Genomic DNA, 23709 nt, shown 5'->3' on the forward strand with positions numbered 1-23709 from the left:
GTGGTCCACCCAGCTGATGGCAACTCCAAACTTCCAGTTGCTTGGACCTAAAACCTTGGCTTTATCCTTTATTATTTTTCTGTCAGCAAAGTTCTTTCGGCTGTACCTTCAAAACACATTCACGGTCTGATGGTCTCTCACCTTCAATACCGCTCCCAGCTCGGTCAGAGGCACCATCCTCTCTCACCTGATCTGACCCTCTCTAACCTCCTTCCCTTCCGCTTTCCTGCTGCTTCCTGGGCTCCAGCCACATCGGCCTCCTGGCTGTCCCTGGAATAAAGGGCTCACTCTGGCCTTAGGGCCTTTACTCTTCTCCCTCTTCACTCTGCCAGGAGAGCTTTTCCCCCGGACAGCTGCACGCTCATGCCTCAGTCCCCCTCAGTCTGCTCAGACGTCACCTCCTCAATGACAGCTACTCTGACCACCTTATTTAAAATTGCAACAGGGCTTCCCTGGGGGCACAGTGGTTGAGAATCTGCCTGCCAATGCAGGAGACACGGGTTCGAGCCCTGGTCCAGGAAGATCCCACATGCCGCAGAGCAACTAAGCCCGTGTGCCACAACTCCTGAGCCTGCGCTCTAGAGCCTGCGAGCCACAACTGCTGAGCCCACGTGCCACAACTACTGAAGCCCACGCACCTAGAGCCCCTGTGCTCTGCAACAAGTGAAGCCACGACAATGAGAAGCCCGCACACCGCAACGAAGAGCAGCCCCCGCTCGCCACAACTAGAGAAAGCCCGCACGCAGCAACGAAGACCCAATGCAGCAAAAAATAAACAAATAAATAAATAAATTTATTTTAAAAAATTGCAACAGACCCCACGCCCACCTTCTGGATCCCTTTTATTCTACCCTACCTTATTTTTTTCAGAACTTCTAACATAATGTATAATTTACTTATTTTTCAGGTTTTTGTCTACTTGTCAGTTCCTTAACCCCAGTGAAAACACCAGGAGGGCACAAAGCCTGTTTTTTTTTTTTAAACCAATCAATATTTAAGTGGACTACATTTCATAACAGTTTTCACCTAGTTGGATTTTTCCATTTTCCCAACTTCAGCCTGGATTAAGGATTTAAATTACTTTCTAGAGATGAACTTCATCTGAATATTTCTTTAGTGCATAACCAAGGTACCTGAGGCCTCAGGAACTTCCAAGACTGACATTTGTAAGCCCACATTTGGGTAATTTATGGCCTGTGATTCTACGCTGTCTTGGAAGATAGAATCACTGAACCACGGATTCTGTTGTCTAGTGCATCCTCTATTCAAAGCAGAAATCCCTTTTCAGGTTGGAGGCGTCTTTGGCTGGAGGCCAGGCAGTCTTTGTCCCTCCATAACTAGGAGCTTATGACTTTGGAACTCAGCCCAGTCCACCTTGGGTCAGCTCTGCTGTCCCTGAGCTCTTATGGATGCCATCTAAGACTGCACGGGCTCTTCCTGTAACCACCTCACATATTTGAACTCACATTGGATTTATGACCACTAAATCCCTTAAGTTCTTAGGTTTCTTTTATTAACCATGTGATGTAGCCACAAAGAGAGCTTATGTCATTCAGACTGCATGAATAGAGATACACTGCTTAGGTCAGGGAAGTGATCACCCTAACCTCTTCAAACCTATCAGGCCACATTATGGCATTATTTTCAATTTTGATGACATTTTGGAAATGTATCAGTAAATTGAGGTATATTCAGAAGACACAGCGTGATCAGGATGGCAAAGGACCTTGAGAGCTTATTTTCTATTAATTTATTCGATTCAATCATTTTCTTATTCATTGACCAACAAGCCAAATTTATGAAATGTCTATTGGATTGAAATCACTGTGGGAGAAACAAAGTTAGGATCTTTAGTTGACAACAACAGAACTAACTCTAGCTAGTTAAGCAGAAAAAGGAATTTACTAAAAGACATGAGAGTCCTCAGAGAATTTCTGGGAGGGTCAGAAAATCAAGTTCAGAGGTGATGGTCAAGGTCTAAGACTACTCCAGTGGAGACTACACTGCCGTCCTATGAGGTGCAGGCATCAGAACTTGGCCCCCTGATCGGGGGCATGGATGCCACCTGTAGAACCTCTACCCTTGCTGCCTCTGAAGGAAGGGGCTCTGCTACTGCCCTTTACAGAATGGAATCCACATGGCACATTTTTCTTCATTCCACTCCCTTCAAAGTCAATGTCTCATGCAGATGCGAATGAATGAAATAGTCCAAGTCATATGAAAGGAAGGTGGGAAAGTGAATTTCTGTCCTCTGCCTTGGGGAAATACAGATTCATAGATGGGAAATTCTCTAAACATAGGAGAAATAGTCAGAGGTACTCAGGGCCCCAAAGCATGCCAAATGCCAACAGCAATGAGATTACTAGACTGTGAGCTCTTTGAGGAAAGATACTGTGCCTTATTCAGACAATATGGTGTTTGGTCTGAAATCAGAAAGATCTGGTATGAATCCTGACCACTCCACCTCTTAGCTCTTTGTGACTTTGGGCTATTGTTTAACCTGGATCTCAATTTCCACATCCGTAAGAAGAGGAAAATAATACCTACCTTGCAGTATTTTTGTGTTTGAGAAGCATGGTTAAAGCTTCTAAAGCACAGTGCCTGCCTATAAATGAAAGTTTTCCCTTAACATCTTTGTATCCCTATTACCAAGGATGGAGCCTGGTACATGGTGTTCAATTTTTTTTTAATATGGGAATGTTTGTAGAAGTCATGGTATTTGTCTTCAAGAAAAATATTTCAGTGGTTAGGTAACATGTAAACCCCAAAATACTAAAACCCAAGATGGAACAACTTAGATCCACTGTGTATGGGAAGGTCAGTGTCCTCCAAGGTACTGATGACTGCTCTATTAGCAGAAACTAGGAGTGGCCTCACACCATACTCAGTCCTGCTATCTCACTCCTGTAAGTGTGACTTAGTGTGCACTTGGTCAAAGGTAAAATTATCTCCATGAATCATTCTTCTTCTTTCTTCTGTATTCAATTCAATCTACTAAATATTTCCTGATGGCAGGCCAACTCATTAGATTATCTGGGAACATGTTTTATAACCAATTCCATGTTGGGCAAGCATCAAGTTGGGGTGCTTAATAGCAGAAGGATGGTCAAAACATAGGAGAATTTTTTCTATATCAAAGACAGGTCACAGATGACACAGCTTTGAAAGCCTCCAGACTCAAATCATGGAGGGAATTCCCTGGCCGTCCAGTGGTTAGGACTCGGTACTTTCACTGCCAGGTCCGAGTTCAATCCTTGGTCAGGGAACTAAAGTCCCACAAGCTGCAAGGTGTGGAAAAAAAAATCGTGGAACAATGGGGTTTCAACAAATTGTGTGTCAAGATGTTTGCACATGTCCAACATTGCTTTCTTCTTGAGGCCCAGGTCTGGTGGCAGTGAGGAGGCCCAGCCCTGGGAATAGTGGGGAGACTTTGCAATCTCCAGCATCAGCATAGAAAGATGCACTTATGCCCAGCCCCTTGTCAGCAAGTATGGCTCTCAAATATTTGCTATTTTGGGAAATCCTATTTTGGGAAGATAGTTCATGATTATCACTGCAAAACACTGGGATTTTAGGGAGCAGTAATAGCCACCCCCTCAGACGTGGTGGCCAATAGTGTTGTCAAATGCATATTGGCAAATAAAGACATTCAACAAATAATAAAAATTATAAAACTACCATCTGCTCTACCATCATTACATCAGAGAAAGGACCTTTAATCACTCCCATATTTGGGGCACATACTCTTACAATGAAGCAGCTCCTAAACAAGTGAGGAAAGTTAGACAATTTGCAATGAAATGTTTGTGTCTTGCTCTTCTTTTTCTCCTTTTTCTGGGGAGCAGTGAAAACTTTGTCACCTCCCAGAAGTTAACTGCAGATGGACATTTGAGAACCACTGTTCTGAGTATTAGGCTGGATATTTACTTCCCCAGAAACTCTTATCTTTTGATTGAATCAGGCACCAAAAGATCCACAGTGAAGCCAAAATTAGCTCAGCCTTCTCAGAATTGACTCAACTGTGCTTTGCTGGTATCAAGGTTTGTTACAAGAAACCACTTATACGGACCTTGCTATTGCACTTGCTGTTACATTTTTGATGCCACTCTTGCCTGTAATGTCTCTCAGTGGCTCCCAAGTGAAATTCCACTTGAGAAATTGATTTTCCAGTTGAAAGTAAAAAAGATCTTTGTCTCTCCAGTAGAATGGATATGCTATTTACTTTTTCTGTTAATGAGAACAACTGAACTTCTTGAGTTGCCTTTTTTTGCCCTAGCCACTAGGAAGCTCAGCCTTAACTCGAATGTGTACTCATAGCTGCTGAATTACCCTGACTTCTAAATGGGAAGGAGGTGACACCTCGAATTACCCAGAAAGCTGAGTTTGGAGAGTACAGGGGTTTTAGTAGCAAGTCATTAAAAATTTAACCTAACAAAATTTCTTCATACAGGCAAATCCATTCTTCTAAAGAAACCAAAGAGCTCCCCCAAGTTCATACTTGGGGCCACCTCATATGAATGTGCCGTTCTTCATAGCACAGGTGTGCAGGAAAAGGGCCAAGTGGAGGCTCACTAAATCCTGTGCTCTGGTGTGGGGTGTGCTTCTGACCAGAGAAAGGGGCCCTTCTCTCTAATTAACACCAAGGTACAGAACGGGCCAGGAGTGCCTCTGCCTGTACTCGTGCACAATCCATTTGCGGATATGTATCGCATTCCAGCATTGACTCCTCCGAGGTCGGAACGCCTCATGTAAAGATCTCATGATCTGTGAACAGGGAGCTCTCCTAGGCTGTCGGGCTTTGCACTCTGTGGGGCGGAGCTACATCTCTGCTTCGGTGGACTTTGGACAAAGGACAGAGCTTTGCCTGAGTGAAATCGCCAACCTTCTTTTTTTCTTTTTTCTTTTTTCCCATCTAGGCTTTAGTAGACAGGCCAAGACAAGAAACAAGAGAGCTACCAAAAGCAGTGAAAAATTGTTAGTCAGAACTTTTGACTGATTGGTGCCTCCAGTTTCCCGCAACATGCCAGATGTACAGCTTCTTACTGTATGTAGTTACATATGTGTCCTTTGCATAAAACCTCTCTGGCTAAACCTCAATCCCTGACTATTATATATTCTGAATAAAAGCGAAACATCTCAGCATTTGCAAAAATTCAAGATTTATCAACATATTGAGCTTTTACTAAGTCATGAATTCTTGATTTGTATTCATAGTGCTTTTGCATATTCATAGCCCTCTTTAGCCAAAGATCTTCAATATTCATTTACTATGGAGTGGTAAGTATATATTATTCAACTCCATTTACCAGTGGGTAAACTGATGCCCAACGCAAGGCCTGATCAGAGAAGCCGAATAAAGAGCAAGATGCTCTTAGCCCCTCAGAGAGAGAGCTCCAGCTGTCTCCCTCCAGAAATAAAGGCCCACGGCCTGCTTGTGATTCTCACTTCTCAAGCATCAGGGGAATCAGGATTTTTTCCTTCTGGATTTGTTGGAATGTCTTGGATAGAGTTTTCTCTTAAAGTGCATGAGACAAAAGGATAGCCCAGAGAAATGAAAAATAACCTTCTTCCAAATTGCTTCGAATCCATAATGCCAAAGGTTAATTGACCAGATCAGTTTCTCTTAAACCTAGAGGAGAACAGGTGAAGAGAATCATTCGTTTGCTCCAATAACCAATTAATGGCATTGATTGGGCTGTAAGGATCCTCTCTCCCACTTTTATTAGAGAAACAGAGGTCGATTTTCTTAATACCTTCCTTTAATACAATCTATTCCTTTATTTTCTAAGTAATTTATTGAGGATTATAACTACAGATTTACCAGGTGCTGACTGAAGAGGAGTGTACAACATAAAAAAATATTTCTGGCTAAATTTAGAAAATTAAAAGAGAAGAACTCAAAATGATCCCTTGAAAGTAACCAGCTTCTAACACACATGTCAAAAGAATGTCGACTTATGATTATTTTTGAAACTGTGCAAATATGTATTAAACATTTCTCTATGGAGATTGCATTTTGCAATAACAGTGTTTTTAAAAGAATGCCTTGTGTGATATTGAAAGGAAGACCATCTCAAAAGGTATGTTGTTGGGAAAAATGACTATCCAGCTCCCTAAAATGTTAACTTGAAAGCTGGTGTCAGAAAGCTCAGTCTCTATTTCCCCTTAAAAACAAATAAAATAAATGTAATTGCTCAGACTATCAACTACACACATGCCTGTTTTTATCCACATGTGTTGCCCTTTAGACAGCAAGAGTGTGATGAGCAGCATTACTGTTGGTTTTTATTACTAATAAACACATAATGTAAACTGAGCTCATAACAATCTAGAACAAAACTCTCCAATAGAATTTTCTGCAATGATGGAAACGTTCTACATCTTTGTTGACTAATAGCCCCTCACACATGTGTAGAGTTGCCAGATTGAGCAAAAACAAAACAAAACAAAGCCTCTACATTTAAAGAAGCAGGGCACCTAGTTAATTTGAATTTCAGATAAACAACAGACAATTTTTAATATATATACGCCCCATGCATCATTTGGCTCAATAAATGTTAGCTATTATTATTGTTATTGAAAATTATTATTGATTCATTTGTTTGTGTTTGACTGGAAAGGAATCTATAGCTATAAAGTGTAAAAGGCAGCAAAGTCAAGTTCTTTGAGGTGATTTTAAAAAAAGAAACTGAAATCAAAGCCCTACAACTTGGAATAGAATGGGAATTAGTTTCTTCTGGGTTCTGTCGGCTTTCACTACTTAGTAGCTAAAACCATGGCTAGAGACCAAGGTGCATCTTTAAACATTTCTTCAGCATCAAACTACAATTTCCAGGATCCCTCAATTTATGCAAACAGGTGTGTCTCCTGAAAAGTTGCTTTAAGTCAGTTTTACCTGAATCAAATAATTCAGGCTTACTCTCTGTTTAAAGGAATATTAAGGGAGTGGATATGTAGACAGATGATAGATAGAAGATAGATAGATAGATAGATAGATAGATAGATAGATATGACAAGTTATCATATATAACAAATAATCAACCCCAGCATTTAAAACATCTTTGATATCCATATTTAATTTCTTTGAAGTGTTGTGTTTCTATGAATGCCTGGGCAGGGAACAGATAGCAGGTGCAAAGTATTTAACCAAAATGAGGTTAATGAAGTGCCTGTCTATAAAGGTGTGGCTATTGTTAAAGGAACCAGGAAGGGATGTTGGGCAAACCCAGTGAGTAGCAACAGCGGAAGTTGTTACCGCAAGTCGGTCTGAAGGAGGCAGGATGTGGAAAGGTAAGAGGGGCTGCACGACAGGATCTCTGGTCTCAGAATATTGAAGTCCTTCCGAGCCACAGCAAGGTAAGGGCATAAACCATCGCTTCTCTCCACGTTCCAATCTACTGTCAGTTCCTTCCATTTCCAGAACAACCTGAATCCAGAGGGCAAATGGTCCTGGGTGGTGAAGCAACAGAGATCAGCCTCCAGGACACTGAGCAGAGAATGGAGGGTGTGGGGTAGATTTGAGAGCCGAATAGAGAATAACCAGCACACTGAGTACACATTATCTTTCTTTAAAACTCAGATCACATGTTCGTGAACATTTTGGAAAAGGACTACCTTTTCTTCTTCTTCATCGTTGAGTTAGTTAGGAAAATTTTATGCAAAATTAAATCAGTCTTAGAATGTCTAGTCAATTTTGTTGAATGTGGGAGTCAAATTATTTATATGGAACACAGACAAGAATTTTGCCCTAAAGTTGTATTGTGTGTGATATGAGTATTAACCACACTAAAAGCAATTATTTTCACGTGTTGCAATATATCAAGATAACAGTCCTCTATCTTGATCTCGGGCTCATGTGCACACACTCTCTCTATTCAGAAGAACCAGATGGTTAAAATGAAGATAATTCTCATAGTAATTGGTGGTTTCTTATAAGATTTTATTGGGGGGGGTGAGGGAATATCTAATTTGCTTATGGAAGTTTATGTTACTGAATGCTGCCATCTTTCTCATTGTACAGTAAGGGAATATTTTTAAAAATTAATGAAGAACTGTTTCCTTTGTCAGGAACTATTATAGATATTAGATTAAAAAAGGAAGGGGCCATGCGTCATGGTAATAAACTTTTCAAAATATAAGCCCTATTAAAAGGAATTTACCCTGCAAAAAAATTTACCCTGGAAAAATAGGACATTCCTTTCGCATGTTTGCTTCCAGAGACACACTTCTCATTTTATCAGGTTTTCCTTTAGAAATCATAATTCCAAAGAGTCCTCAAAATGCCCCCTCCATAATAGAAATGCTATGGTTCACTTATTTAGAGTGGAATGATTAAATACAGTGGGGCCAGGTATGAGAACTTCAGTAATTTATTTAACCTCTCAGTGCATTCATTTTACCCATCTTTGAAATGGTTATAGTCACAGTATCAATCTCATTGAGTTGATGGGAATTTAATAAGTTAACATATTCCTGGCATGTGGGAATTTAATAAATTAATATATTCCTGGCATGTGGTATATGCTCAAGTGTTAACTATTATTGAAAAATTATTCATTTATTTCACTTGTGTTTGGGTAAAAAGGAATCTGAGTGTCAAATGCAAAGGGCAACAGAATAGAGTTCTTTGAGGTGACAACGGAAATAACAATAAATCAGAGCCCTACAACTTGAGTAGGATGTGTCTTAAGAGATTACCTACTTTAACCACTAAAGCCAGAAAAGTTCAGCAGGTTGCCTACAGTCTCTTAACCAAAATCCAGGGCCCTTTTTCTTACTGCAATGATTGTTCCATTCCTCCACAATGCTGCCTTTCCAGAGCATGCTGGAGCCCACTCAAACCAGCTTGCTGATCGTTACAGATTTGGGAATGTTGTGAGCTAATTCTTAAAAATTAAATTATATAAACTTAGAATTAAATGAATTATATTAAAGTGAAGATTATAAATACTCAAAACTTATCACTACATAGTTATTTTCCAGCCAGTTACTATCATTTGTGCTCTTGAGGTTATTTACACCTGTGTATGATGGAAACACTATAGAATTATGTGCTACTCTGAATCTCTTCCCAACTCAACGCTTGGTAATGTCGTGTTGGTCGTTCAAAACTGGCCATGTTGGCAGTATTTGTAGCCTATGAATTGGCAAACGCTACAAATCAGCACCCTCCCTTTTTTGGGGAGAGGTGGTTGTTAAACACTTACCAGTACACCATTGATTAGACACTGATCATTTTTCTTAGTGCAAAAGTGGGATAGTAGGTATTAAATTGAACCAAACTTGTTAAAAACCTAGGCTGAATAGTTGATTTCAGGTTAGTAAAATGCACAGAATGGGAAATTGATTTTAGCTGTTAGTGAATTCTAATGAATAGCAATGGTAGAATACTGATCTCCTGATGTAAATCGATCCCTTATAGAGGGCTGTTTAGATCAATGGGTGAGGTACTAATTGGGAAGTCAAGGTTTTTTTGGTTTTCTTGTTTTGGGAGCGGGTGTGGTTTTGCCAGGGCTCTTCCTAAAGACAGCATGCACCAGAGAGGTGACAAGGAAGGTTTGGAGTGACCACCGAGTCCCTTGACAACATTCACTCCCTGTAGTTCCCATGGAAGAATAATTCTCAGAAATCATGTGCCATCCACTAGGAGAGAATCAAGAAAATGGCTGAGGCCACCTAGGTCTGTGGGCCTGAGCAGCTGGTCTTGGGGGAGGACTTGTAGTTTCTCACCCTCACCTGGGGCCTCTCCTGGAACAAGAGTGTCTTCCCTTTCACTGTGGAAAGGAGATCCGGCTTTAACTAGCCAGGAACACTGAGACCCTTAATTTAACGCTATGTCAAATTAATTGCCTTGTTTGTCTTTATTCATTTTATCATTGCTGGCCCCAGAAAACTGATTGAACAGTGTATTCAAATCTCTGATCATCCCCCTTGTTAGGACAGGATCTCTGAGACCCATTCACAGACTTTGTTAAGTGAGTGTGTGTTGTTGTTAATCCACAAACAAACATTTTTGTTGTTGTTAGTTCACAACTCATCTTTTAAATGTTTTTCTTCAAATTTTCCATCTGTAACTTGAGTGAGGTCAGGATGGGAACTCTAAAGCATCAGTCAGGGGTGTGAGACAGACTAGGGGACAGATGTACCTGGCAGGCAGATCTAGAAAGACTAGTGAATTAAAATAATCAAGTGGCTCCAAAGCCATCAAGCTGCACAGAGTCAAGGATATCTGGCTGCAGTAGCAGGACTTCAGCAGTGAGATGGATACAGAGGCCCGAGTCCAGCCCCTGGGATAAGAGGTCAGAAAAAGGCAGGGTCTGGTGAAGGTGGGACTGGATTGGGTGGGAACATTGATTATGCCAGTCTATGTCCTGAAGCTTGACTTTTCAGGTTTGAATCCTCGATGAAGTTTAAAAGCTCTAGGTACCTCCGTTTCCACCAGTATAAAATGGGAATAATAATTTTGCCTACATTATAGCATTGTTGTGAGAATTAATTAATATATGTAAAGTACTTCTGAAAGTGATCGATTTTCAACAAGGCTGCCAACAGTACACAATGCGGAAAAGATAGTCTCTTCAATAAGTAGTATTGGGAAAGAATATCTACAAGCAAAAGAAAGAAATTGGACCCTTTTCTTACACTATACACAAAATCAACTTAAAATGGATTAAAGACTTAAACATAAAACCTGAAACCATAAAACTCCTAGAAGAAAAATAGGAAAACTTCTCGACATTGGTCTTGGCAATGATTTCTTGGATATGGCACCAAAAGCACAGGCAGCAAAACAAAAAATGGACAAGTGGGATATCATCAAACTAAACAGCATTTGCACAGCAAGGGAACATATCAACAAAATGAAAAGGCAACCTACAGGATGGGAGGAAATGTTGGCAAATCATACCTGATAAAGGGTTAATATTCAAAAAATATAAAACGCCTATTCAATAGCAAAAAGACAAATAACTCCGTTTTAAAAATGGGCAAAGGAGGGACTTCCCTGGTGGTCCAGTGGTTAAGACTCTGCGCTCCCAATGCAGGGGACCCGGGTTCAGTCCTTGGTCAAGGAACTAGATCCTGCATGCTGCAACTAAAAATATCCCACACGTGGCAACTAAGACCCAGTGCAGCCAAATAAATAAATAAATATTTTTTAAAAATGGGCAAAGAAATTAGACGTTCCTCCAAAGATGACATACATGGCCAACAGGGGGAAGAATAGGTCCCAACATTACTGATCATCAGGGAAATGCAAATTAAAACCACAGTGAGATATCACATCACACTTGTTAAGATGGCTATTATAAAAAAAATAACAGATATTAGCAAGGATGTGGAGAAAAGGGAGTCCATGTACACTGTTGGTGGGAAAGTAAATTGGTGCAGCCACTATGGAGAACAGTATGAAGTTTTCTTAAAAAATTAAAAATAGAACTACCATATGATCTGGCAATCCCGCTTCTGGGAATATATATATGAAAGAATTGAAATAATTCTCAAAAAGATATCTGTACTTTTTTGTTCATTGCAGCATTACTTACAGTTACCAAGACGTGGAAGCAACCTAAATGTCCATAAATGAATGAATGGATAAAGAATATGGTATATACATACAATAGAATATTAGTCAGCCTTAAAAATGAAGGAAATCCTGCCATTGCAGCAACATGAATGACTGGAGGACCTTATGCTAAGTGAAATAAACCAGACACAGGAGGACAAATGCTATAAAAATTTATATGATGACTCAGAAGTAGTTAAATGCATATAAGCAGAGAGTGAAATCGTTGTTGCCAGGGGTGGGGAGGAGGGGAACAAGGAGGTATTAGCCAAAGGGTACAAAGTTTCAATTATACAAGATGAAAAAGTCCTGGTCACCTACAGTACAGCATAGTGCCTATAGTTAACAATACTCTCTGGTATATCTAGCATATGCTAAGAGGGTTGATCTTATGTTATGTGTTCTTATTACAAATAATTAGACAGAGGGAGAAAACTTTTGAAAGTGGATAGATTTTTGGCATAGATTGTGATGACAGTTTCATGGGTGTATACTTGGTTTCATGGATGTATACTTATCTCTAAACTCACCAAGTTGTACACATTAAATATGTACAGTTTTCTGGATGTCAGTCATGCCTAAAGTTTTTTCTTTTTTACATATTTATTGGAATATAATTGCTTTACAATGTTGTGTTAGTTTCTGTTGTACAACAAAGTGAATCAGCTCTATGTATACATATATCCCCATATCCCTTCCCTCTTGAGCCTCCCTCCCACCCTCCCTATCCCACCCCTCTAGGTGGTCACAAAGCACCAAGCTGATCTCCCTGTGCTATGCGGCTGCTTCCCACTAGCTATTTTACATTTGGTAGTGTATATATGTCAATGCTACTCTCACTTCGTCCCAGCTTCCCCTCCCCGCTGTGTCCTCAGGTGCATTCTCTATGTCTGTATCTTTATTCCTGCCCTACTACTAGATTCATCAGTACCATTTTTTTAGATTCAATATATATGCATTAACATACAGTATTTGTTTTTATCTTTCTGACTTACTTCACTCTGTATGACAGACTCTAGGTCCATCCACCTCACTAAAAGTAACTCAATTTCATTTCTTTTTATGGCTGAGTAATATTCCATTGTATATATGTGCCACATCTTCTTTATCCATTCATCTGTCTGTAGACATTTAGATTGATTCCATGTCCTGGCTATTGTAAATAGTGCTGCAATGAACATTGGGGTGCATGTCTCTTTTTGAATTATGGTTTTCTCTGGATATATGCCCAATTGCTGGGTCATATGGTAGTTCTATTTTTAGCTTTTTAAGGAACCTCCATACTGTTCTCCATAGTGGCTATATCAATTTAAATTCCCACCAAGAGTGCAGGAGGGTTCCCTTTTCACCACATCCTCTCCAGCATTTATTGTTTCTAGATTTTTTGATGATGGCCATTCTGACCAGTGTGAGGTGATAACCTCATTGTAGTTTTGATTTGCATTTCTCTAATAATTAGTGATGTTGAGCATCTTTTCATATGCTTCTTGGCCATCTGTAGGTCTTCCTTGATGAAGTATCTATTTAGGTCTTCTGCCCATTTTTTAATTGGGTTGTTTGTTTTTTTGATATTGAGATCCATGAGCTGTTTGTATATTTTGGAGATTAATCCTTTGTCCGTTGTTTCATTTGCAAATATTTTCTCCCATTCTGAGGGTTGTCTTTTCATCTTGTTTATGGTTGCCTTTGCTGTGCATAAAGTGTTTTTAAAAAGACAAAAAAGATCTCAATAAATGGAAAGATATTCCATGTTCATGGCTAGGAAGATTCAATATTGTCAAGACATCAGTTCTTCCTAAATTGATCTATAGATTCAACACAATCCCAGTCAAACTTCTAGAAAGTTATTTTGTAGATATTGACAAACTGATTCTAAAGTTTATAAGGAAAGACAAAAGATGCAGAATAGCTAACACAACATGGAAGGAGGAGAACAAAGCTGGAGGACTGATACTACTTGAATTCAAGATTTACTATAATTCTACAGTAATTAAGACAATGTGATAGTCATGAAAGAATAGATGAATAGATCAATGGAACAGAATACAGATCTCAGAAATAGATTCACACAAGTACAGTCAACTGATCTTTGACAAAGGAGCAAAGTCAGGTTAATGGAGAAAGGACAGTGTTTTCAACAAACTGGACATCCTTGTGCAAAAAAAAAAAAAAAAAAAACCTGAGACACAGATCTTACACCTTATACCTTTCACAAAACTTAACTCAAAACAGATGATAAACCTAAATATAAACATAAAACTATAAAACTTCCAGAAGATGACATAGGAGAAAATCTAGGGGACTTTGGGTTTGGTGATCAGTTTTTAGATACAACACCCAAATCATGATCTATGAAAGAAAAATTGCTAAGTTGAACTTTATTAAAGTGAAAAGCTCCTGCTCTGTGAAAGACACTATTAAGAGAATGAAAAGACGAACCACAGACTGGGGGAAAATATTTCCTGAACAAATATTGATAAAGACTTGTATAAAAAATTCTTAAGAGTCAATAATAGGAAAACAAACAACCCAATTAGAAAATAGGCAAAAGAGTTGAACAGACATCTCATCAAAGAAGATGTACAGATGACAAGCATGTGAAAATATGCTTCATATCATAAGTCATTAGGGAAATGCTAATTAATACAACAATAAGATACCACTACACACATATTAGAATAGTAAAATTCAAAACACTGACCAAATGTTGGCAAGGGTGTGTAGCAACAAGAGCTCTCATTCATTGCTGATGGGAGTACAAAATGGTACAACCGCTTTGGAAGAGAGTTTGACAACTTCTCATAAAGGTAAACATAATCTTACCATATGCCTGATCCTAGGTATTTACCCAATTGAGCTGAAAACATGTCCACACAAAAACCTGCACAAGAGAGTTTATACCAGCTTTATACATAACTGACAAAACTTGGAAGCAACCAAATGTCCTTTAATAATAGGTGAATGGATAAACAAACTGGTACATCCATACAATGAAATCTTATTCAGTGATATAGAAATGAGCACAAATCATGAAAAGACATGTAGGAAATCTAAATGCATATTGCTAAGTGAAAGAAATCAGTTTTAATGGGCTATCTCCTGTAAGGTTCCAACTATATGACATTCTCAAAAAACAAAACTATGAAGATAGCAAAAAAGGTCAGTGGTTGCCAAGGGTTCAAAAGAAGGAAGGTAGGAAGAAGGAATAAGTGGTCATTTTTAGCACAGTAAAACTAAAAATGTGTCATCATTCCGTATGACACTGTAATGGTGGATCAGGGCATTAGACACTTGTCAAACCCCACAAAAGTGTACAATGCAAAGAGTGAACCTTAATGTAAACTATGAACTTCAGTTCCTAATAATGTATCAATATTTATTCCTTAATTTTAACAAATGTGTCACCCTAATGCAAAGTGTGGGAAAATGGTATGGAGGGTCAGTATATAGAAACATATCTGCTCGATTTTTCTGTAAATATAAAACTGCTTGAAAAAAGTATTATTATTTTTTCAAGAAATGTGTCCATTTCATAGATGAGAAATCTGAGGCTCAGGGCACAGAGAAATTCAGTAGCTTGATAAAGCCACTCAAGCAATGACCGTGGAAATAGGTTATCCAGAGAAGAACTCAGGAGCAGAGGCTCAAAACTAGGAGCCAGTTTTCCTAATCTAAGTGCAAACTCAGTTTCTTTAACTAAGCCCTAAGCAGAAGCTCTTTTATTAAACAGGTATATTCTGTTGTGACGTGAATGTGGGGTCCCAGAAACTATTTTAACAAGCGCTCCATGTGATCCTGATATGCACTAAGACTTGAACGAATGTCCTGGGCTACTGATGGGGAGTCAGGAATCAAGGCAGAGATAGAGCCAAGCTTGGCTTGACAGAATGAGGAACAAGCTGGAGCTCCCTGTGGATGCCTGTCTGCTCTAAGAGACCCTTCCTGCATGTTACCTGGAGTGGCTGAGCTTGCTTGTGCTGCAGAGGATGCATGCAGAAAGTGTTAGGATAGAAGGTGTCCACTTCCAGGTGCAAAAACTTGTCTATGGAGTTTAGGAGAAAAACACTCAGTTTAATCCCATTTCTTTGCATTGAGACTAAGGAAATACATTGTACTTTTCTTCATCTTCATGACTTGGTATTTGAAGGAGGAATCTTTCATTCATTTAACATGTATTTATTGAGTATCTACTCTATGCCAGGCATTATTTAGGCTCAGGGATACAGCTTGAACAGGCTGTACTGGTCTCACAGAGCCTTCATTCTCAAGGGGGCAGACAGGCAAATAATAAACAGATTTTCTTTTCTTAAATATGGTATTTCTAGGTTCCTTGCCTCTCATAAAGTTGTATTTTTACATCTCTTCTGAAGTGTATGTGAGAGCCTCACAGGAGACTTCCTCCCTTAGTTACTCTGTGTAAATGTACCACATTGTTCTGTAGATCTGGAGTGAGCAGATGTCCAGCATCTTCCATGCAGAGAAGAATTACGTGCTTGAGTTGTTGCTGAATTCATTCTCCATGTGATGAAGAATGTACATTTCACATCGTTTTGAATATTAAATGACAAAAAAAGGAAAAGAAAATAAACCATACAAAAATAACTGCATGACATTAGGCAAAGGATTTAAATTCACCAAAACAAGGACATTCCAAATTAAGGCCAGATATTCAGGACCACACTGCCTTTTCAGCCACATTGATGTGAGTGCTACCAGGATTCTTTCTTCACTTGGTGTTTTCTTGGCTTTTCATTTTGACACTCAGCAACTTAGTCACTACTCACGGTGAAATGATCTCCACTCCCTCAGGTTATCCTGTTTTCTTTGCTGGGATTGGTATTTAGAATTTTGACTAAGCAACTTCAAACTGAAGGGTTTGTTTGTTTCAACTTTGCCTGACAGTTGACCCTCTTTATTAAAAATTGCGGCATTGCGAAAGAAAGATCATAATTGATTTCAATACTGTCTTAAAAATACCTCCACTGTAAATAAAAATCAAAGAAAACTAAGGAGTAAACTCCATAAGAAAAGAGGCTCCCAGGGAAATTGTAGAGGTAGTCAAACCCTAGAACTTTGTACCAGTAGGTACTGGAGTATATCAGGAATTGCCATTTGTAAGACTGCTTTACCAAAGAGAAATCAAGATATCTTTATCCCTATTATTATAATTTTCTCCCCCTGACTTGCTAAATCTACTCAAACTAGTCTTTAAGCTCTAAATCAGTAGCTTTCAGACTTGACTGCATTTAGAACCCCATAGGGAGCTTTAAAAAATCCCAGTGTTCAGGCCACACTCCAGATGAATTATATCAGGATTTCTGAGGATGGGATCTGGGCATTAGCATTTTTAAAGCTCTCCAAATGATGCCGATGGGCAGCCAAGTCTGAGGGCTAGTGCTCTAAGTAACTGGTTAATAAGCCTTGTGTTAGGCAGCTATTTGCCAACACCAAAATAATTGTTCTGTGTCAGAGAAGGATGAGCGAAAGAATGTAATTGATCTAGCTTTTCTTACTTTCCCCTCAGAGGGAGAGGAAAAAAAAAGTAAAAGAAGGCTCAAGAGAGATTTGATACTATCAAGGAAAAAGAAACAAATTTTAATGTACTTAATAAATGTTGAGCCGAAAGTGAGCCAATTGTTTTTCTTCTCAGTAAGAATGTATGTCAGTCAGACTAAATGGAAGAAATTAGGAGGCTGTGAAGATGAATTAAAATTTAGGCCGATAATATTATTTAGCAAGCCAAGAATGACAGTGTTTGAACATATCTTTTATCCATTGCAGGTACAATTTTTTACCAGGTAGACAAGGTGGAGTGGGGAGCGGGGGAGGAGTAGTATGTTGCTAATCAGTGGCCCTGGGCCTGCTGTTGACAAGTTCAGGGTGAAGATCCAGGGGAAAAAAAACAAAACTATTCCTGAGATTTTCTAATTGAGGTATTCATGGAAGTAAGTGAGAGAATTTTCATAAATCATAACTTTCCTAGTATTTGGTGGTGGACTATGAGGGGGCATATTATTTTAAAAAATTCTTTATTTATTTTTGGCTGCGTTAGGTCTTCGTTGCTGTGTGCGGGCTTTCTCTAGTTGCAGCGAGCGGGGGCTAATTTTTGTTGCGGTGCACGGGCTTCTCATTGCGGTGGCTTCTCTTGTTGCGGAGCATGGGCTCTAGGCTCGCAGGCTTCAGTAGTTGTGGCACGTGGGCTCAGTAGTTGTGGCTCGCGGGCTCTAGAGCGCAGGCTCAGTAGTTGTGGTGCACGGACTTCGTTGCTCCACGGCATGTGGGATCTTCCCGACCAGGAATTGAACCCATGTCCCCTGCATTGGCAGGCGGATTCTTAACCACTGTGCCACCAGGGAAGTCCGGGGCATGTTATTATTAATGCTAATAAAAGGAAAAGGAAATGCTGGTAGCATTAGTGCATCAAGTTGTATAGTACTTGATATTCCTGACATGCAGATATGGTTTTCACTATATCCTCAATTGGTAAACTGGGTACAGAGATACTTGGGGCCTTTTTCAGGGTAACAGTTGATAGAAGAATAACTGAGCCTGACTCTGAGCTCAGTGGCATCCACAAAATAATGTGAGCACTCATTACGTGGTTATAGCACCAAGGACCACTTTGGAGTAAGTGTGTTTTTGACTCATCAAAGCATTACTTCTGATACCCCATCCAAGAGATGAGCATCACTGGCTCCCTCAGTGAATTTCTATTTTATGCTTAGAGCAGATGATGAATGAGAAGTGATTTTCTGAACTTTTTGGATAATCTGGATTTAAAACTCACAGAGGCAGGATTATTTAATCAGAATAGTCATAACCGATGGTAACTCTTCATTTTGTCTCCAGAAAAAAAGTGTCTCTAGACAGAAAAAGTGATTTAAATGGAGTCAGAGGCTGGACTCCAGACTCTGCCCAAGTCACTGTCTACCTTCTTATCTGTCTTCCAGGTCAACACCCTGATAATGTACCTAGAGAGTTAGGGCAGTGAAATTGTTAAGACTTAGACTGTTCTCTGTTGGAAGCCTAGTGCTTCCTTTTACTGGCTGTGAGGCCACCAGCAAGTTCTGACATCACCTGAACATCAGTTTCTTCATCTGTTAAATGAGGAACTTATGATAGTTTTGGACATAAGAGTGCTCAGTATTAGGTCTGGCACGTTGATTAAGTAGACACTCAACCAATGCCAGATGTTCCTGTTGTTTTGTTGGATTATTTGTTCCTATTTAAGTAATCTTTCATCAAGTTGTACTGCCAATAGATGCAGTATTTCTGTGTGACAGAGTTAAATAGACCCAGATTTGACCTGATGTCTTGAATCACCAGAGACCTGGAACTGTAAGATATTTGTTGTGCAACTGTGCATTTGTTGTAAGTTTCATTTTGAGCCCTTTATCATAAAGAGAATGGTAGTTTGACTAATAACTGTAGTTGACCTGAAGTCAAAATCAACTCTCTGGGTGCTTTTAAGTATAAATTATCAAATGATGTTGAAAATAACCTCTGACTGGCTCACTAAGAGTTGGAAAATGAAGTACTTCAAATCAATGGCGAGAGTATAAACACCACCAAATGACAATCAGGATTTATGTCAGTATTTATATATGTGTGTGCTGACCAGTCACGCCACAGAGCTCAAGTCTGCCTGGTTGAGAATGAGAGCTGCCAATCTAATCAGGAAGTATCCAAGCATCTTTGTCACAGCATTTAGGCTCATCCCATATTACACAAGAGGTGGAAACACCTAGCAGAGGGGGAATTGTGCAGTGCTGAAGAATATGGGGCTTTGGAGTCTACAGACCAGGACTCAAGCTCTGCTTCTCTTACTCAATGTTATCTTGAGCAACTGACTTATATCTTCTGATTTTGTCTATTCATCTCCAAAAATAATAGTACCTACTTCAACAGACCAATGTGAGGCTTAAATGAAATAAAGCACATAAAAGTTTTGGTACGGTAGGTGGCATATGGTATATGTTAGCTCTTATCGTTGTTGTTATAATCATAATCATTATTATTATTAGATCCAGGGACTCTTTCCGGAGCAGAGGAGGTTTAAGGAAAAGGAAATGTAAAAATTACTCAGAAAGAAGAAAACTGAGCTGAACGTATACTAAAATATACTCCAACCAGCTTGGCATAGTAATTTGACATAGGTTGCGATGTGGATGTGTGTCTTTGTATATTTTGACCACACTCACTGTTTGTCATTTTTTTTTAACCAAGAACTACTGTCAGCTTAGAAAATTATGTTAAGTTTTACCATCACAGAAAGATCAAAGACCTACCTAAGTGATCTCTGATAACTCTGTAATAGCTAATTACTAATGCAACTAAAATGAACATGTAATAGAAGATGGTTGCCCCCTTTCCTTGCTTTCCTTTTGGAAATTTATTTTGTAATGTATAAAAATATTTTCATGAGATGTCTATTTCTCCTCATGTGCATAGCACATCTAAAGAAACCATGATAACACTGCAGACAAATTCCAGTCTAGTTGCTGAAGTCAGGTTGGCTATTGGCTGGAATTCTTACGTGCTACCTCACAGGTCTAAGGGGAGGGGCTCCGAGGTCAGTAACGAAGCAGGGGCAAGAGGCCAGGACAGCTGCCAGGAACACCTCGCATTCCAAGTTGTATCTATTTTTAAGGGCTACCTAACAAATATCACAAACTGAGTGGCTTAAGATAACAGAACTCTGAAACCAAGGTGTCAGCAGGGCCATACTCCCTCTGAAACTGATAGGGGAAGCCTCCCTTGCCTCTTCATAGCTTCTGGTGGTTTGCCAGCAATCTTGGGTGTTCCTTGACTAGTAGATGCATCATCCAATCCTCTGTCCTCACATTAACGTTCTCCCTGTGTCTTTTCATAGTCTTCCCTCTGTGTGTGTCTATATATCCAAATTTCCCCCTGTTATAAAGACAGTAGTCCTATTGGATTAGGGTCCACAAATTAGACTTCATTTTAACCTGTTTACTTCTGTAAAGATCCTATTTCTAAATAAATTCACATTCTGAGGTATTGAGGGTTAGGTCTTCAACATCTTTTTAAAAAATGATTTTTATGGGGAGACATAGTTTACCCCATAACACCAGGAATCCTCATATTTAGACTGGATGGATCTCTGAGGCTCTACATCTAGTTATGGCAGTTGAGGGAGGACAGCAGACATCAGACAAATGTCTCTCCAAGTACAGGGCCATACATTTCAATTTCTTAAAAGTAAATCTTGTCATTATGTTGTGAATACACTCCATTGTATTTTTTTGTGTTAAAAATATAAATTTGCAAAGGGTAAACATTTAGAATTCACTGTGTAAGTTTTGTAATATTTTTGTGGCATTTCTCTTTCATTGGGAGCCTCAACAAATAAAAATGAGTAAGGTCTCTGAGCATGAGTCAAGTGTGTCTTCATGACTTAACATGACTTGAATCTCTTTTTCAAAGATTTATCCCAAGGTGGCAACTATCTTTCTTTAATATTTGCTTTCCAGTGAAGAAACATTCAGACCAGGAAAATCTGTGACATATTCCATTGTTAAGGTCAATTTCAGGAAAAGAGAATAATAGTTAATAATAATCACAGGTTCATATATGAGCCAGGCACTATATAGGGGGTCTCCTTATATTACAAAGCCCCATACTGATAGTTGTTAAATTTAATGAAATTTAATAACATTTAGCAGTGAAAGATATTTAACTCATAACGTTATTGGCTGTGTAACTTTGAGAATAAACACGGAAAGATCTCTTTTTAAATTCTTGTTTACTTATTCTGATTTTCCCCCCTCGTGCTGCTTTACTCGATTACTTTGTATGATGTATTGTTTCCAAAGTTTCTCTACTTCTTGTTTTAAAAATCCAAAAACAGCATTGAAAAGGAAGTCAGTTTCTGCCCTCTTGACACCTGACATGCATTGAACATTGGCCAGTTGGCTGTATTTAAGAAATGAATACACTATTTGTGCATTTTATTGAAACATATACATGTTTAAGCACTGTGTGAAAATATCCTCCTGTATCCTATGTTTACATTTACTTTGAAACTTCCTAGTCCTTGAGGTATTTTTATGGTCAGGCACATATGCATGCAATGATTGTATGACCGCCCTTGGATTATATATTGCATCTAATGACATTAGCTTTTTGCTCACCCCTGGGCAACCTTTGGAAATAAGACAATAGTCTCAGTTGTTTGTTTCCTGGAGAAATGTTAATGATTAACCTGAGAAAAGAAGAATTTCTTTTACCCCACTGCCTAATTTTTCATGATTCCATACAATTGCTGTGTACCTTATCTTTGTTTAATATATCCCATGCAAGATATTAACTTCTATAATACTAGTGTACATTTATTTTTGGCAAAGGAGAAAGCACTACCCTACCTAAAGACTTTAGTTCTTTCCAGTTGAGGTGGTTGGTTTTTTATATTAAGTCTTGTCTGCAGTCAGAAAATGTTGCATTCAGGCTTTGCTTTAATGGTGGTTAGATAAAGCATCAATCTGATTTGGATACTAACTACCTTTTGCCTGAATCCACATAATAACTAATGTTTTCCACATGTGCCCAGCAAATATTTATGGGTGTACTCCAGCATGACGTGAAATACTAAAGAAATGTGAATTACTATGACTGGGCTAAGAGTCTGCAGCATCTGAGGAGTGTTCTTCGGGGCATGCTTAAGTGGACAACTCAGTGTAAAATGTGGGAGGTGACATTACCCTGGGGACGATGAAGCATCTGCAGGGTATTTAGTTGAGGGTTGGGTCCTCTGTTAGGCTCAGGAAAGTGGTGTCTGGGCTAATCCAGAAGTCCTGCCTGACAGGCTGGGCTGAATAGAGAAGCCAGTTTGCTTGCCTGATGGCTTGATGTCTGAGTGTCTGGACTGGGTACAAGGATAAAAGCATAGGCCTGAGCCTTGTATAGTATGCCCTCTTTCATTTGCCTAACAGCACTGCTAGGTAGGTACTAGTATTTGCTCCCATTTTATTCTGAGAAAATATGATTAAATGCCTCCTCCTTCTTGGTCACGAATAGCAAATGATGGAGCAGATATTTGAAGCCTGGCAGTTTGACCCTGTGTACCCCTTTGTTTGAAGTTAGCTCTTTATTATTCCCTAAGTAGGCTATATGGTAGAATGCAAAGTCTTGGGTCTTATGAATAGACGGCCCTGGGTTCAAATTCCAATTCTACACTTAATAGGCGGGTGTCTTTGAGTCCATTATTTAACCTTTCTGGGATTCAATTTCCTCATCTGTAAAATGAGATTGCTGTGATGATTGAATGAGATCATCTATATTAATGCCCAGCCTGACAATTATTAAATGTTCAAAAATGGTAGCTGATTTCCCTTCGAGCTACTGGCTTATATTCCATCCAGCACCTTAAGTGGGTCTGCCGGTATGATCCTTACTTGTTGTTCTGGGAATGGTACCATCGTCATGCTGCTAACCTGCCACTGTTCTAATAGGTGCTTCTCAGATTTAGGGCCTTGGCCAAAGTTCCAGGAGTTTTGTTTCCCTTCAAGCAGAGGTAAATCCACCAGACACCCTCCTTTTGAGTACTGAGGGCTGCATCTGTTTTAGACCAAAAATAATACCATGTGATTGGAAATGTTTCAGTAACATTATTTGTGTGTTTTATTGAAGCAGAGGTTACAATTATTAGCGACACCAGTAATTTCAGACATTTAAACACAGTCTTGACTTCTCCAGAGCAACCCACATCCCTGTGCAATTGTTAGTTTATCTAAATACCTTCCATCCAGACTTTAAACTGGAGCCGGCCTCTGTGGGAGGTGGTCCCTCTGAGGACACACTCTCTACCGTGCATGTGTCAGTGGCAGGCAGACAAACCTGGAACTCAGCTGGGGGTCGCGATAAAGGTGACTTTGTTCTATTAGCTAGTAATTTGCTACCTGGCTTGGGTCACTTCCTAGTCACTGTCAATTTGGTTAGGTTATCCCAACTCCCTATTTGAAGCTGACCTTAAGGATTTAAAAGAATTAAATGCAGGGTTCCCTTCCCTTGGAGTCCACTCCTTCTGTCACATGATCTCCTGACAGCATCCATTTCAGCCAGTCTCTCACATCCCAGCATCTGTGCAAGAGAAGGAAACTCAAACAAATAAAAAACCAGCTTATCCT

This window comes from Hyperoodon ampullatus (genome assembly GCF_949752795.1).
Source record: "Hyperoodon ampullatus genome assembly, chromosome: 8".
In the NCBI taxonomy this organism is placed as follows: Eukaryota; Metazoa; Chordata; class Mammalia; order Artiodactyla; family Ziphiidae; genus Hyperoodon; species Hyperoodon ampullatus.